Below are 6,938 nucleotides of genomic sequence, written 5' to 3' on the forward strand. Positions count from 1 at the left end.
GGTTGTGTAGAACCTTCTGGAACCCTCCCCCACAGTTCCAGGAATCCAGTTGCCATCTCTGGGCAACATTTTCCCCGGGGTTCCCTCAGACTGTAGTTGCAGCAGCCTAGATCCCAACTCCTTCGTGTGTTCCTTGGTCGTTTTCCAGAGAACTCAGCACACCTGCTCTGCACCAGGGTCGTCTCCTGAGACCTCTAGTCTAGAAGGACAGAGAGACCCCCAAAGAGACATCATGGGCCCTCTGGTAGGACTGTGTCCAAGATGCTGTGGGCCATAGGAGAGAACTCAGTCCAGAAAAGCCAAAGGAAACTTGGTAAGAGAGGTGACAGCTACACTGGCTCTTCAGGGGTGACTAGGGATTCGCCAGGCAGGCAGAGGGATGTTGGCATAAAAGGCTGCCAAGGCTGGTACGCATGGATCTGGGAACCGTACAGAGAGTGGGTCAGCCCAGAGTCAAAGCTGGTGGGGTACTATGCTAAAGGAGAGGCTTCATTTTTGTGGCTGTGACACCTTACGGTCCCGACGAGTCTCGAAATGGCATGGTCTTCAGGGTCTGCCGAGGTTTTTACTGACACTAGAGCCTGAAGTCCCCACTGTGGGCCTGACAAGCTGCTGTCTCCCAGCCCAGGCTTCTACCTTCCAGTCTCATTGCCCAGCCTCTGGCCTTCATGGCCGGACCTCCAGCTGCCCCTCCTGCTCTGAGCAGAGAGCCAAGCATCTGACTTAGACCTTGATCTTGTAACTTCTCTTGCCTGGCCCTCTCTTCCCCTTAGCACAGTTCGGTTTCCTCGACTGATTATGTTCAGCAGAACTTCAGCACAGCTCTCGAGAAAGGTTTGTTAAATGAATGGATGAGGCCCATTAAAAAAACAAAATTCCAGTTCATTGACAGTGAAGAGTACAGAGAGCTGTTAGCCATCCGTTTGTCCTGAATAATTAACCAGAACACACAGTCCCCTTTCGGTTTCCCTGACTACTCTTAGCCACCAGGTCACCAAACAGAACCTCTCGTAAGGGGCTGGGCTGTAGTCAAGCTGGGGCTGCTTAGCAATTTGGCTCTTGTGCCTGCGGCTCCGTCTAACAACCCTGCTACCGCAAACGGCTAACACGCTTCACGGCAGAAAAGAAGCCGTGAAATTGCCTGAATTGAGAAGCTGACAGGAGAGCAAAAGGGGCCTGTCAAAACCCAACTTAGCTAAAAGACAAAAAGGCAATTCTGTCTAGCCACAGCAGCGTGCTCCTGAGGCTGGGAAGAGGGAGAAGGATGGGTCCCCCACTTCTCTTCCCCCCCTAAACCTTCTTGGGCTTTTACTGTCTTCCTGCATCCACTGACAGAGGGGCGAGTGAAATTGCTGTTTTCTGGGAAAGACATTGCTGACAAATTAGGGGTGGTCAAACCAGCAACAGCATCTCCAAGAAGCACAAACACCCTATTGCTCTCTGTGGAAGTGGAGAGTCAAGGTCAGCTGTTTTGATATTTGGGAATTCACTCATGTGTTCCCAGCAGGTGCTGGTCTCTTGTCTTTGTTCCTTGGTTAATTCAGAACCGTCTCCACCCCCCAACCACCCCCCCCCCCACCACCAACAACACCTCCTATAGGAAGTTCTGCACTCTGCAGGGTCATTCAGGACTTGGGTTCATTCCCTTGTTGTTAGTCCTTCTGGGTCAATGATAACATAAGTGACTATGAAGAAATCAAGACCCTCTTTTTGTGGGGTACATCTAAGCTTTGTTGTTGTTAATGGGGTGTCTTAACAAACACATGGCAGAACCGCTTAAGTCCATTTATGGCCAGAATCCTGATGAAGAAATTGGGGCTTACTGAAAACAGAAATGGCCAGCCTCTTCTCCATCATGAAGAGAAAAGAAAGTGTGTCTCTACATTTTAAATGCCAACCAACAACTGGTTTTGAAATTGTTATTTAGATGTAGTTGTGGAGGAGACCCTAGGAAGCAGATGGCTCACTCTTCATGAGAGAAATTTTTCACCCCTTAGGAAAGACTCAGGTAGCCCTGAGAAATTCTGAGGATGAAACCTGCACGCTGCGTTTCCTAAGATTCTGTGCAAGCGGGTGGTGGGTTTTAAATAGCTGGAGCGTCCAATTCGCAAGGCCCCTCAGGGGTTAGGTAATTGCCTGGCAGCTTCTGCGAGTTCTCCTGGCAATGGGCTCAGGAGATTTACTCCTTGAAGAATGCAAGGCGAAGTGATTTCCCAATATTTGCAAATTGGCAAGCTGTGACGTTTTTGAAAAAGCAGATGGAGTTTAGGGAGAGCCCAGAGCTGGTGGCCGAATCTCCGCACAGTGGATGCTTGGCGAGTCAATTCTCTATCCAGGCAGTAGATGGCGCTAGCTGCCTTCCCGGGCAGAGCTGCAGCCTCCTTCCCCATCTTCAGGGCTGGCCCTGGAGACTTGACCTAAGAAAAGCCAGAATTGCTTCCTTTGCTTAGGAAGCACGACTGGGGGCGTGTGTACAGGGATCTGTGGTGTGTTCACATCTTGCTGGCAGCACGTAGGCTGGTCATAGGTTAAGACCCAGTGGTCCGCGGAGCCCAATGGCTTCTTGTGAGGAAAGGTTGTTTCTAACAGGGAAATATCTCAGCAGCCAAGGGCACCCGCCCCACCCCACCCCACCAGAGATGCGACGCTTCAGATTGAGCGAATATCTGCCGTTTTTCTCTTCCTAATAGTTGGGAGGCTCGGAGCAACCAGGGTTCTAAGCTTGGGGTCTGTCGGCACAGGATGGCAGAGGCAGGGAGAGCTAGCTGTATGGGAAGCTCAGCAGGACACTGCTCTCCTCACCCCTGTGTGCTGTGAATGCTGTGTCAGAAGCCAGGACTCATCCCCAGAGCCCAGCAATGTCTTATAAAGAAAGCAACAGAAGGAATCGCCCCTGTGGAATCTGAAGTTCCCATAGTTGTTGTGTGTCATTATCTAGCATTCCTAGTCCATCTCAGGTCTCTGTCCACACACTCTTAAAATTCCTGTACTTAACACGACAGGTAACCGTGAATTCACATTATCCATAGGAGAAAAATGATAAACGTAAGTTATGTGTGCATTTGAATAGGAATGTATAATATTGACTGGGTGTTGGTGGCGCACGCCTTTAATCCCAGCACTCGGAGCAGAGACAGGCGGATCTCAGTGAGCTTGAGACCAGCCTGGTCTTCAGAAGGAGTGACAGGATAGGCTCCAAAGCTACACAGAGAAACCCTGTCTCAAAAAACAAAACAAAAGAATGTATAATATCTGTACTATTAATTAGGCAAAATTAGACAAAGAGGTCTGTTTGCATATGATTGGGGACAGGGTAGGGCCTCTATCCTAGGTTCTGGTTTCAGGTAATTTTCCCACAATCAGTATGAATAATGTGTGCATGTATAATTTATACATATATTGTTTACTCAGTCAAGGTCTATCAAGAAAGCCAGAGCCATTGTAGGGTTTTCTTTTCTCCTTCCTTCCTTCCCTCCCTCCCTCCTTCCTTCCTTCCTGTCCTCCCTCCCTCCCTCCTTCCTTCCTTCCCTCCCTCCCTCCTTCCTTCCTTCCTGTCCTCCCTCCCTCCCTCCTTCCTTCCTTCTTTCCCTCCCTCCCTCCTTCCTTCCTTCCCTCCCTCCCTCCCTCCTTCCTTCCTTCCCTCCCTCTTTCCTTCCTTCCCTCCCTCCCTCCTTCCTTCCTTCTTTCCCTCCCTCCCTCCTTCCTTCCTTCCTTCCTTCCATCCATCCCTCCTTCCTTCCCTCCCTCCCTCCCTCCTTCCTTCCTTCCTTCCCTCTCTTCCTCCTTCCTTCCGTCCTTCCCTCCCTCCCTCCTTCCTTCCCTCCTTCCTTTCTTCTTTCCTTCCTCCTTCCCTACCCTTTCTCTCCCTCTTTCCCTCCCTCCCTCTCTCTTTCTTTTTTCAGACAGATTCTCTAAATGTAGCCTTGGCCGGCCTGGAATATGATCAGGTTGACCTCGAACTCACAGAGATCCACCTGCTTCTGCCTCCCGAGATTAAAGGCGTGCACCACGACATGCCACCAGCGCAGGTCTTTGAAATACAGGGAATTGGTTATACAAAGTGGGTGAGCTGGGATGCTAAGGAAGGCAGATGAAAGCACCCAGAAATATGGAACGCAGGAAGCCACCCCGGTCCCCAAGTTTGGGAATAATAGGAAGGATGGCACTGTTAAAGCTTACCAGGTAAGGCAGTGGCTCTCAGCCTTCCTAACCCTTTCATACAGTTCCTCCTGCTGGGGTGACCCCCAACCATAACACTAACTGTAGTTTTGCTGCTGTTATGAACTGTAAATATCTGATATGCAGGTTATCTGATATTTGACCCCAGGGGGTAATGACCCACAGATTGAGAAACACTGAAGTGAGATTTATGGCTGGCGCTGTAAGGTGAGGACTGCCTGCAGGGTCTGAGGTCTTGGCAGGATTTGATGGTGTGTGAGATACCGCTGCAATGGAGGGAGAGAGCTAGAGAGAGAGCGTTGTTGTTCACTTCTTCCTACCCGCTAGCCTTTTACAAAGCTCCCATTGCCTAAAGCAACCAGGAAGCCAGGTATAAGAGAACTGTGAGTGGAGTTCTGAGGGACACAAGCAGGGGAAGGGCAGAGATGGGTGGAGTGAGCCCACAGTAGACAGGAAGAATGGTGGCACGTGAAAGATCCTGCTGCTATCTAGGTATTTGGATATGTGCTGTGCATCTTCTTGTGTATGTGTGCATGCGTGCGTGCATGTGTGTGTGCCTGTGTGTACATGTGTACTCAGTATAATGTTGAGGTGAAGAATGTGAACCAGCTGTGTAACATGTGCAGACAACTGGACTTCTCTGCACATCAGGGTTAATAATGAGTATCTTGGCGATTTACGAGGTCTGAGTGAGGTAAGCTATGTCTAGAACTTGGAGTGGTGCCTGGTACAAAGTAGCTCGAGCTCTGGACCAGGTTCTTTAAATCTGTCTAGACTGTCGGTGTATGTGGGTCTAGTCTGTTTTCTAACTGCCTCCAGGTTCCTGCCCTGTTTGAGTTCCTACTCATGACTCCCTAGATGTTGAAGCATAAGCCAAATAAACCGTTTCCTCCTCAATTTGCTTTGGGTCGTGGTGTTTCATCACAGCAATGGTAACCCTGGCTAGGACATCCACTGTCATTCGGATGGCTGAGTGGCAGTCATGTCGAGTTCGGGCAACACTATTTAAAAACAGTGTGTGAGAGTTGACTGACATCCAGGATGGTATCAGTATTTTCACTTTACCATGCTCGATGTAGCGTGTGTGTGTGTGTGTGTGTGTGTGTGTGTGTGTGTGTGTGTGTGTGTGTGTGTGCGCTTCAAGGTCAGGGAAGGATGTCAGGTGCCTACACTAACTCTCTTATTTCTTTCGCTGGACCTGGAGCTAGGCTGGCAGCCAGCAAGCTACAGAAATCCTTCTTCCTTGGGGTTAGGAGTGCGCATGTCCAGCTTGTTACCTGGGTACTGGGATTCGAACTCTGATCCTTGTGCTTGTGCAGCATGAGACATATCTCCATCCCCTGAACTTGACTTTAGCTCTTTGTAAATGAAGACTGTCTGGCTCTACACAGACGTTCTAGAGCCCAGAGTTCACATGTCATAATAGGGCTGCTGATGGGCTCCTGGTCTCCATACATCCCTGTGAGCTAGATATTTTCATCAGCGTAGAAAATCAAGGTTTAGAAGAATGGCTGAGACAAGAATTGAGTACAGGCCTGAGCTGAGCCTTTCCACCACCCCTCACCAACAGCATGGAGTACAATTTGCTTTTCACTGTGGCCAGGATTATGGGTGTGGCCAGATCTGATGTGTGAGTAAGGATATCCATTATAGATGGCCCAATAGCCACAGCATGACCCCAGAGGGTCAGAGCCAGGAGTGTGTGCCAGGTGATTACAGATCTGGGGCAGGCAATGCCAGGCATCCTTGTCATAGGGCACGGTTGGCCAGTGGGAGAGCAGTCACGGAGGGCTGTGGTCCTGGAGGGAGAACGCAGCTCCTCAGTTCCACGGGTTAGCCCCTACCCTGTGGAGTCCCTGTAAATGACTGCACTTTGTAATCAAAAGCCCAGCCAGTGTAGAGTGGGCTCATTTGGACAATTGCTATGTATTTGCAAGGATGAATGTGGACCATTTGTCTATGCCTTGTTGTCTCAGCAGGTCTGGAGCCAATGCTAATGAGAACAGATCCATTTTCCTACAGCATCATTTCTACATGTTACACCTGGCCTGAAAACCCTCCGTGACAGCCCATTACCTACAGGGACAAGGCCGAGTGCCATGCTGGAATGGCACCATGTCTCCAGAGCTGGATTCAGCCTGTCCTTCCAGCTCTATCTCCCTCTGACTCCCACAATGCTGTGCTCCGGCTTCTGTGTGCAGATCCCAGTCCTCTACCCTAGACCTGCCTCCAAGTCTCCTAGCTCAGTACTTATGCCTGTGCCATTGCCTCCTCCTCCCCCACACACAGGTGACGACAATGCTGTACTCGGTTCAGGGAACCCTCTGTGGTTTTTTCTACTATCCCACTAAGGAAACAAACAGAGCTAAGCCTTCTGCTGAGCACTTACATGTAAAATCATTTACTTGTTTAATATTTATTTGAGTGCCTACTACATATTGGGTAGGCAGTGGGTTTCAAATAAGAAATAAATCTGACTGTACAGTGTGCATCACTTTCCTGAGGCACCACAATGGCCTCAGGAACATGCATTTATTTTGTGGTACTTCCAGAGGCCAGAAATGTGAAATCCAGGCACTGGCAGAGTCTGTTCCTTCTGGAAGTTCAGAGGAAGATTCTCTTTTGTGCCCCCATTGGCATCCGGTGTCTGACCACCACTGTGGCATTCTCTGGCTCGTGGATACATCACTCTAGTTTCTACTCGCTTCCTCACACTGTATTTTCTCTGTGCTTTTCTGTCTCTCTTGTCTCTTAAGCAT

At 49.7% G+C, this 6,938-nt stretch overlaps 1 long non-coding RNA gene across 1 annotated transcript; it reads left to right on the forward strand.

Annotated features, from left to right (window-relative positions):
- Nucleotides 1–5,511: 5,511 nt before the first annotated feature.
- On the forward strand, nucleotides 5,512–6,579 carry LOC121140682. Its single transcript, XR_005877610.1, has 2 exons — nucleotides 5,512–5,809; nucleotides 6,159–6,579. It is a non-coding gene; the product is annotated as an uncharacterized LOC121140682 (long non-coding RNA).
- The last annotated feature ends 359 nt before the right edge of the window (nucleotides 6,580–6,938 follow it).

This window comes from Mesocricetus auratus, unplaced genomic scaffold (genome assembly GCF_017639785.1).
Source record: "Mesocricetus auratus isolate SY011 unplaced genomic scaffold, BCM_Maur_2.0 Super-Scaffold_100006, whole genome shotgun sequence".
Classification (NCBI taxonomy): Eukaryota; Metazoa; Chordata; class Mammalia; order Rodentia; family Cricetidae; genus Mesocricetus; species Mesocricetus auratus.